Genomic DNA, 8,769 nt, shown 5'->3' with positions numbered 1-8,769 from the left:
TGCGCCTGTAGTTCCAGCTCCTTGGAAGACTGAGGCGGAAGGATCGCCAGAGCCCAGCAGATCAAGGGTGCAGTGGCCGGGAGCGGCCCCTGCACTCCATTCTGGGTGACAGAGTGAGACTCCAACTCAAAAAATAAAAAATCACTGAAGCCGAATGCAGCCTTTCACAACAACACTAGCTGTTACACTGATGCTGATGGGTTCCTAGAACACTTACCTAGTGGGAGAAGCCTATACTAAAAGAAGCCTGTCCTCCAAAATCTAATTCTGGGGTTTTTTTTGGGGGGGGTATCCCTGCATATCTTGGGAATCAAGGATGTCCAGTTAACACTAAAAGAGATTAGTTTGCACAAGAATGAAAGTCAGAGTTTACACAGACACCTCAAAATTGCTTACCAATTGAAAATGTGGAGAAGACCTAAAAGAATTCTTGTGAAAAGAAATTATCCAGTCATGGTGGCATACGCTTGTAATACCAGTTACTCAGGGGGCTGAGACAGAAGGATTGCCTGAGCCCAGGAGGTCAAGGCTGTGGTGAGCCATGATCATGCCATCACACTCTAGCCTGGGTGACAAAGTGAGACTCCAGCTCAAAAAAAAAAAAATTCTTGCGAAAACCAGGCATGGTGATTTTAGTCAATGCCAAGTCCAATGTCAACCAAGAGTGTGATATGGCAACTAAAAATATGAATCCAACCTGGGTCAACATTAATTCTTTCCAGAGAGCAGGGTCAAGACTGCACCTCCCCCCTCATGAACCTCCTCAGTGTCCAACCTTCCTTTCCCCTCCTCCCTGGCCCTTATAGCTCCTGGGATCACTTCCACATCCTAGGCCCCAGTCCTCAGTGATGACCCATTACTGATCAAGATGTTGGCTTGGTAGTCAAAGCCCTCCATGTCTTGGCTAGCTCCCCTTTCCAGCATTCTTCTCTCCATTGTCTCTTACAGATGTTAACCAAGTTTTGAGGACTCACCATTCCCTGCATATATTCCAGTCTTCCCAGCCTCTCATAGGAAACCTCTCCCTCCATGGTCTTCCAGCTGTACCTGCTGAAGGTGACATCCTTCCTGCACCTGCTATCACCAGCTCCACCTCAACCCTGCATTTCCCACCCCTGAAACTCCATGACTGTTCTTGTACTTCTCTTTTGGAGAGTTATTTTTGTCATGTCAGATTTGAGTGTTGGGATTTCTGAGTGGAGTTCCAATGCTCATCGAATAAAACTAGGCTTAGGGTCCCAGGAATGCCGTCATGCTTCTTTTTCCTCTTCTTCCTCATGCAGGCCGAGATTGAGGAATTTGTTTTTAACAACAACAGCAGAATGAGAATAAAGTACTGTTATTAAATTTGAACCAATTGCCCTTGATCCACAAGATAGAACCCATTAGGAAAATTAAGTTGGAATAAGCACTTTGGCTTGAAGTCAAAGTGGTCCTCTTTTTTTTTTTTTTTTTGAGTCAGAGTCTCGCTGTCATCCAGGCTGGAGTGCAGTGGCATGCTCACAGCTACTGCAGCCTTGACCAGATGGGCTCAGGTGATCCCCCTGCCTCAGCCTTCCAAGTAAATGGAACTTGGCATATGCTACCACACCCAGCTAAATTTTTTATTTATTGTAGAGACAAGGTCTCGCCAAGTTGCCCAGTCTGGTCTTGAACCCCTGGATTCAGGCAATCCTCTCATCTCTGCCTCCCAAAGTGCTGGGATTACATGCATAAGCCACAGCGCCCTGTCAAGGTGGGATTCTTATTCTTCCCATCCCCAACTCCAGTGGGGAGAAATACAAAGATGGAGAGGCCACTTCTCAGAGGAGACACTCAACGTAGAAACAGCAGACACCTAGCCTGCCACTAGCTTCCAAGTCCTGCCTGGTGTCAAGAAGGTGAGAGAAGGCACCACAAATGGGTGACAATCTTTTAAGGACCAGCCACTTGGTCCTCCCATGACCAATGATTAACTTGGGATCTGACAAACCATAGGCACAACTTACCTATGGTGAGGCAGAAAGAAGCAAGGAGAGATGTGGGAGAAGTGTTCTGTTTCCAACTAGAAACTTCCAAAGACAGGAATGTTGTTTTATACATTTATAAATTATGTATTTATAATACCCAATTCTCAGCACATACCTGGCACATGGGTACTCAATAAATATTGTATAACCATATTTGTGATTTGCATTTTTTTTAAGTCAAAGTCTCACTCCGTTGCCCAGGCTGGAGTGCAGTGGCATGATCATGGCTCACCACAGCCTCAACGTCTTGGACTCAAGTGAGCCTCCTGCCTCAGCCTTCCAAGTAGCTGGGACTACAGGCACATGCAATTATGCCTGACTAATTTTTTTTTTTTTTTGGTAGAGATGAGGTCTTACTATGTTGTTCAGACTAGTCTCAAACTCCTGAACTCAAGCCATCCTCCCACATCAGACTCCCAAAGTGTTGGGATGACAGGTGTGAGTTACCGCACCGGGCCGAATTTGTGATTTACATGTTAAGACTGGGACTGACAGGCATGAGTCAGCCCAGGATGTGGCATCCAGAATGTAGAGAAGCCTGAAAAATGTATAATAGGCACAACAGTTGCAGGATTTGGGTCATTTCTTGGGGTGAGCAGTGATTTTCTATATTACAGAACTATAGCAGAACAAGGACTAATGATTGAAGTATACGACGGGGACATGGCTTAAGGCTCTAACAACACAGGAAAGACGCTTTCAACAATCAACCCTTCAAACAGAGGAGGGGGCTGCTTGGAGAGGCTGCTTGAGCTTAGAGCAACACAAAGCGGCTTGCTCCTGGCGCTGCGTGGAGAATTCGACTCAGAGCTTCCAAATTTGAGTCTATGAAAGCTAACTTCATTTGGGATTTGAGAGAGAGATAAGGGAACGATTGAGGCAAACATTTTAAAACCAGATTTACATTTTAAAAATCCCATTTAAAAAAAGAAAAATCCTATTTCTTTTCTCTTTATCCACCCTGCAGATAATGTATTTCAATGACATTGCGCACCCTAAGTATTTATGTTGTATTATTATTAGGTCTTTAGAGTAAAATAGAACTGGTCTTTGCGAATATTGAGTTTTTGCACCATTATGTCCTGAAATCTCTTATATCCAGGCTGAAATGGATTAAAATAAGCATGCTTTTTTCTCTGAAAGTTCAAGGTTATCTATTACTTTGAAGTTGGTAACTAGCTTTATTTATAGAGATACAGTGAGCATGTGACTGAAAATATTCTACGCCAGGTACAAAGGTGAGCTTCTGTTAAAGGTCAGATTTTACTTAAATTTTCACTTTTTTTCTAACAAGTGATATGCTGTGAAATTAACAAATCTGAAGCAGTTTAGGGTAAATTATAGTCTGTATATATTTAAATATGTGAACTAATAAAAGCTAACTTCTGAAACCCAAGAGAATGGCAGGTATTTGTAATTTTACAGTGGGGAGGGTAAGTGCTATTTTAATTACCGTGATGAACTTGTGAATTTTGTAAATTTAGTTATAGAGGAAATAACTGCATTCTGCTTATTGCATATTGCATGATTAAATTTTACTGGAGAAAAAAATCCTCCAAGAAAGATACTTTAACATTTTTCTCAATGCCTCAATGACATTTGGTGTAAAAAAATGAACTTACGTTTTATCTAATGTTGAGTTATATTTCTTTATCAAAAGCTGAGCTAGATTTGGTCAGAAGCAGCCTGTTGTAAATCAACAGCTACTTCCACAATTCACCAAAATAAAACAAATTATAGAAAGATTGTTTATTAACTTGAGCCTCTTTTTTATTAGTCATTTGTCACAATTTTATTTTATAGTCTCACTTCATTCTAACTCTTTCTCTATCATAAAAATGCCAAGAATTTCTCTTAATATTTTATATTAATTTGTCAAATCAAACTTATATACCATAAACCTATTCTGCCAGAGATTTGGTTGGGATTGAGGAAGCCAGTTCAACGAATTGACCACAGTACCATATCAAATATCAAATTTAATTTTTTTTGAGGTGCAGTCTCACTGTGTTACCCAGGCTGGAGTGCAGTGGCACAAACATGGCCCACCACAGCCTCAACCTCCTGGGCTCAGCCTCCTGAGTAGCTGGGACTACAGGTAAGCACCACCATTCCCAGTTTATTTCTTAATTTTTTATAGAGACAAGATCTGGCTATGCTGTCTAGGCTGGTGTCTTGAACTCCTGGGCTCAAACAATCTTCCCACTTCAGCCTCCTAATGTGCTGGGATTATAGGTGTTAGTCACTGTGCTCAACCCAATATTTTTATTAAAAACTTTCTTGAGCACCTTCTATTTGGCAGACACCACCCTGGGCTGGCAGTAGTGGGTAAATTAGGTTTCTGGTTTTAGGAACAGGCAGTCTGATGGTGGAGACATACATGTGAAGAAGCCATAATGTTACAATTCAGGGTAGCAATAGTAGGGGAGAAGAAAGACACCAACCAGCCCAAGAGAAAGCATGGTATTGAGGTATCTTTTTAGAGACCTCTTGACGTAGGAGCCCTTCACTAGATGTAATTAAGAGTAGTATAATGCATTTAGATCCCTTTTTATTTTATTTTATTTACTTATTTTTTGAGTCAGAGTTCCATTCTGTCACTCAGGCTGGAGTGCAATGGCAGGCTCACAGCTCACTGCAACGTCAACCTCCTGGCTCAGGTGATCCTTCCACCTCAGTCTCCTGAGTAGCTGGGACTACAAGTGTGTGCCACCATGGCAAGCTACATCTTAAAATTTTTTGTACAGACTAGGTTTCACTACGTTGCCCTGAACTCCTGGACTCAAGCAATCCTCTCACCTTGGCCTCCCAAAGTACTGGGATTACAGGTATGAGTCACTGCATCCAGCCTCATTTTATTTTAAAATATGAAATAGCCTAGTGTTTTGGTGGCTGTGCAAAGCTGCTTGTTGTTCTCAATGTGGGTGGGTGTCATCCAATCTATTTAAATCCTCAATAGAACAAAAAGTTGAATAAGAGAGAATTTTCTCTCTCTCTCTCTGACTGGCTGCTGTGTTTGAACTGAGACATCTGTCTTATCCTGCCCTAAGCATTGGCCTTGGACTTGTGCTTACACCATCAGCTCTCCTGGGTCTCCAGCCTGACAACTGTGGACCTTGGGACTTCTCAACTTCTATAATCATGTGAACTAGTTCCTTATAATAAATCTTTCTTTCTTTCCAGATGCTCCTTGATTTACAATGGGGCTACGCCCCAATAAATCCATCCTAAATTGAAAATAATGTAAGTCAAAAAGGCATTGACTACACCGGACCTACTGAACATCGTAGCTTAGCCTAACCTACCATAAACGTGCACAGAACACTTATGTTAGCTTACAGTTGGGCAAAACCATCCATTTTCATAATAAAGTGTGGACTATCTCATGTAATTTATTGAACACTGTATTGGAGGTAAAGAATAGAATGGTTATGTGAGTACTTGAAGTACAGTCTCTCCTGAATGCCTGTCACTTTGACACCATCCTACAGCTAAAAAATTTTAAGTTGAACCATCGTAAATCAGGGACATCTGTATACAGTAGTATCAGGGATGTCTACACACACATTCATACACGGAGTAGTCCCCCCTTACCTATGGCTTTATTTTCCATAGTTTCTGTTACCTAAAGTCAACCATGGTCTGAAAATACTAAATGGAAAATTCTAGAAATAGACAATACATACGTTTTATTTTGTATTTATTTATTTGTTTATTTTGAGTTGGAGTCTCACTCTGCTGCCCAGGCTGGAGTGCAGTGGCATGCATATGGCTCCTGCAGCCTCAACTTGCTGGGTTCAGGTGATCCTTCTGCTTCAGCCTCCCAAGTAACTGGAACATGCCACAACACCTGGCTAACTTTTTTTACTTATTGTAGATACAAGGTCTCGCTAAGATCCCAGGTTGGTCTCAAACCCCTGGGCTCAGGCAATCCTCTTGCTTCGGCCTCACAAAGTGCTTGGATTACAGGCATGAGCCATTGTGCCCAGCCAATACATATGTATTAAGTTGCACATACCTCAAAATAGTAAGCACCATCTATGATAAAGCTACAACTAGCATATTGCTAAATGGACAGAAACTGGAAACATTTCCCCTGAAAACTGGAGCAAGACAAGTCTGCCCACTCTCACCCCTCTTGTTCAACATTGTGTTGAAAGTCCTAGCTAGAGCAATTAGACAAGAGAATGAAATCAGGGTTATCCAAATAGGAGAAGAGGAAGTTAAGTTACCCCTCTTGGCTGATGATATGATCCTATACCTCAAAAATCCAAGGGAATCTGGTAAAAAAAAAAAACTGCTTGCACTGATAAAGGACTTTGGCAAAGTCTTGGGGTACAAAATAAATGTGCAAAAGACAGTAGTCACATTGTTATACACCAACAACAAGCAGGTGGAGAACCAAATAAAAAACACAATCCCATTCACAATAGCCACCAAAAAAAAAAAGAAATACCTTGACATCTTCCTAACCAGAGAAGTGAAAGATCTCTACAATGAGAACTACAAAACACTGCTCAAAGAAATCCAAGAAGACACAAACAAATGGAAAAATATTCCATGCTCATGGATAGGAAAAATCAACGTTGTTAAGATGTCCATTGGTGGACATTGAGATGTCTAAGCATCGCTATCCAATTGTCCATCCAAATGCATAAATAGGTCAGCACAATCTTGTTATATAAAGTTCATAATTTAACTCCCTGACTATTTTCCTGGAGGTTTCACTCAAATGTCTATCATCTGATGAACAGGAAAAAAAAATTAGGCATGCATGGTGGTGCATGCCTGTAGTCCTAGCTACTTAGGAGGCTGAGGCAGAAAGATTACCTGAGCCCAGGAGGTCAAGGCTGTGGTAAGTCATGATCATTCCACTACACTCCAACCCAGGTAACAGAATGAGATTCTGACAAGAAAAAAGGAAAGAAAGAAAGATAGAAAGAAAGAAAGATGAAAGAAAGAAAAAAAGAAACAAAGAAAGAAACAAAGAAAGAAAGAAGTGAAAGGGAAAGAGTGAACAGGAGGGGAGGAAAGACAAAAGAGAAAAAGATAGGTATGTAATGAGAAAAGCAGACCTCCATTGTGCAACTGTTTATCTGGGAACAAACAAATAAACAAACTGAGAACATCTTATTCCAGTTAAACTGCCAGATAACTGCAGCCATATGAGTGACTCCAGGTGCAGAAGAACCATCTGGCTGAGCTCAGCCATAATTGCTGACTCCAGTCATAATTGCTGACCCACACATTAAAGACCATTAGGAGCACACTTTTAATCAAACAAAGTTAGCACTATTTAACTGCTACAGTAAGAAAGAGTTGTTCTAGAGGAACCAGGAATGAGGAGTTGGGATTGGCTTATTGTAGGACTGGGGTGTCTGCTGGATGATCCTGTAAATGGTATGGAGAAGAAAGGGACAGGTTCTGATTGAGTGCTATCAGGAAGCGGGGGCAACTTGGTGACTGGAGTTCTTGGTCATTTTTATATACAAGGCAGGAGAATTAAAATAGGACTAGAGTTGTCAGTGGTAACTCATATTAGCTGTGGGGGAGGTATTTAATTATTTATGAGTTGCAGAATGTTCTTGTCTCTATATACTTTCAGGCATGATTACAAAATAGTTTTGTCTCCATGGTCAAAAAATGTTTTGTCTCCATCGTCAAAAAAATGTACTGTTTATATTCAGTGAAAATTGTTTGTATACATTCAGAAACACTACAGCTGACAGCTACTGGCTGTTGGAAACAAGTTTTTACTTTTTTACACAGAATAATGTGGTTGTCAAGCCTCTAAGTTTTGGAGTGGTTTTTGACTCAGCAATAGATAATCAATATGAGCATTTTGTAATGCCTGAAATGCTGTGCAGACTTCCTAATTCCTTCAGTGGTTATATATGTAGAAAGCTTTCACTTCATAGGATTCTGAGTGAAGGGAGTGGGCAGGATGTGAATGGTCAACCAGGATCTTGCAAGGACAAGGGACAGGAAAGTGTCTCAGTGGCCTGACATGGCCATACACTTGGCATCAGACAAGATCCATTTAAATACACTTCCGGAAGCAAACCACTGTTTAACCTCTTGAGTCCGGCTCTATCTCTTTAAAAATGCTGCTTTCTATGACTAGACCATGATGCTCTATCTTCCTCCCCAACCTCACCCCAACCAGGGTCCACTTCCGGCTTGAGTGGCAGCAGGACCAAAGGTAGGACCCTGGGACATTTCCCGGTTAACACATCTGACAGGAATGGGGAAAGTCTGTGACCATCTGTGCATGCTCAATCTATTCTGTTCACGCAGCCATCATAAACCACAGTGAAGCCTATTTAATTTTTGGTAGAAGGACACACCTGCCAGTCCCCTGGGGACAGAAGGTACTGACTTATTTCAAGGAGGCATGAGTGAGGAGTAATAATTCTTGGTTATTGTTTCACTCCTTGAATGACCAATAAACCAACAGCGAACACTTCTGCTTTTTGACCAAATGCCCTTAGCTTAAATCACCATCAGCCAGACCTTGATCATAAATCTCCTGAGGACAGATCATACTTCTTGCAGTTACCTCTTCTATAGCCAAACCCTTCAGTGAGGTTCAGGGAAGAAAAAAGAATGGTAAATCTTATTTTCCTCTTGTAAATACTCTGTGGGTTGTTTCTCACTGACAGTTTTTAAATGAACTCAAACTTAACCAACTTCTGAGAAGTATTCGTTCACTCAACCACAAGAATGTGTTTTTCCATTCATTCTCAAAGCCAAAGGCAGT

This window comes from Carlito syrichta, unplaced genomic scaffold (assembly GCF_000164805.1).
Source record: "Carlito syrichta isolate Samal-C Ts95f unplaced genomic scaffold, Tarsius_syrichta-2.0.1 Scaffold310000, whole genome shotgun sequence".
NCBI classification, from domain to species: domain Eukaryota; kingdom Metazoa; phylum Chordata; class Mammalia; order Primates; family Tarsiidae; genus Carlito; species Carlito syrichta.
This window is presented reverse-complemented; position numbering follows the sequence as displayed.